The sequence below is a fragment of the Octopus bimaculoides genome, chromosome 8, assembly GCF_001194135.2.
Source record: "Octopus bimaculoides isolate UCB-OBI-ISO-001 chromosome 8, ASM119413v2, whole genome shotgun sequence".
NCBI lineage: Eukaryota > Metazoa > Mollusca > Cephalopoda > Octopoda > Octopodidae > Octopus > Octopus bimaculoides.
This window is the reverse complement of record NC_068988.1, coordinates 94512116-94514214: the sequence shown is the minus strand read 5'-3', so window position 1 is coordinate 94514214 and position 2099 is coordinate 94512116.

Sequence of the window (2099 nt, the reverse complement as noted above, 5' to 3'; positions counted from 1 at the left end):
ATGGATAGATAGATAGATATATAGATTTTTATGATGTCATTAGACACAAGGACGCTTACACAAGTTGTATACAAGTTGTTACAATTAAGGAGGAAATAGATATTTTAAAAGTTCTGAAAAGAATCCTAATAAATCAATTATAACTACAGCAATGTCTCTTAGACTGACATTTCGTTGATTCGACTATCGTTTAATTACAACAGTTCTTTGAACAAGTTTCTACAGGATGTTTAATTATTCCCACTCTACTTACATGTATATTTCAATAAAAATAATTCCTTGAAGTTGAGAGGCCAAACTAAATTAGATGTGATCAATTCTTAGCCTTCGCTACCAACATTTGGTACGTTGCCGTTTCTAGTTGTTTCTAGTTGGACGGGTTATAATGATTTTTTATTTCCATCCATAAGGGCCAAACACAGAGGGGACAGCACAAGGACAGAGAGAACGCTACAGTGGGGACAAAAACATAAATCGAATGAAAAATGAGAAAAATGTCATATAAAAATGAAAAGTGAAATGGCTGCATGAGCCCCACTCTTATGCAGTACCATTTGAACGTTTTTACTCGTAGTTTATAATATTTTTTCTCCTTTTTCCTTTGTTTTTTCTCCATTAACATCGTTTTTGTTCTCTCTTTTTTAAAAACAATTTTACTTTTTTTAATATACTAAGGACGTGTTATAATGCTCACGCCAAATGCAGAAAAAGCCCGTTCACATATGTTCCAAAGCAAACCGAAAAGAAAACATTTATTTAGTCACCCAAGATCGGCCTTATATTATACCCCTTGTTATTGTCAAAGAGATTGTTTGCATAAGTTTCTAATTGACAACCTGGAAAGTTTGGTGCAAGTATGGCTCTTTCGCAAAGCCAATCAAGATCTTAAAAATTATGTTCAATGTTTGGGTAAACCTTGATAATCAACTCTTCTACAGTTTTTGGCAAAAATGTCGCAGCCATTTGGAAAAGTGAGATCTCCATTACTCAGACCCAGTACCTGGGCTGCAAATCTTCCAGCGTCCAAATCTCTGAATAAACTGACTCCACCAAAAGTCCAATCCGACCGGAAGTCCGATCAGGACGAAAGCACGATTTGGCTGAAAGTCCAATTTGGGTGGAAGTCCGATTTGGGCCGAAAGTCTGGTTTGGACCGAAAGACCGAATTGGGCCGAAAGTTCGATTTGGGCTGAAGGTCCGATTTGGGTGGAAGTCCGATTTAAGCAGAAGTTCGATTTGGGCCGAAAGTCCGATTTGGGGCGAAAGTCCGATTTGGGCCGAAAGTTCGCTTTGGGGCGAAAGTCTGGTTTGGAATGAGACCGATTTGGGCCAAAAGTTCGAGTTTTTCAATATTTCCTTCCGAGCGATTCAATTCACAACCTCCACGGAACTTCAAAACCTCACGGATACAAAACCTCTCAGACTAACTTGGGTCTAGTTTTAAATGAAAGGAATTGAAAATATTCTTTTTAAATTCACAAACTTTTAGTATTACTTAAATTTAGTTTAAATGAAAAACTTGTAGATTCACAAATTTTTGGAGTTCTTTTAAAATGTGAATTTTCAAGGGTTAGCATATAACAAATAACCGTCCAGACCTGATCCCAATGCTGGATGTTCAAGACCAAATGAAGGGCAGATTTTCAATCCCGACAACATATTACACACACACACACACACACACACACACACACACACACACACACACACACATACACACACACACACATACACACACACATACACACACACGCACACACGCACACACACACACATTTCCAACTATATATGGTACGCTCACGTGATCGCACCAGTTTCATCCTGTCTCTACCTCATACACTTTGATTTTCTACACCTTCTCCACTTCGTAATACTCTAGCTGGATTATTTACTTTCCTACACTTCGGACTTCCACCTGGTTTTCACATGGATTACACCGAACTCTTCCGTTGATGAGAAATCGCTCCAATACACCACGGCGTTTGAAACTTTTGAACTTTTCTGAACTTTTTTTTTTCTACTTTCTGCCTTTTCCTATTGTCGTTATGGACATACATACATACATACATACATACATACACATACACACACACACACAT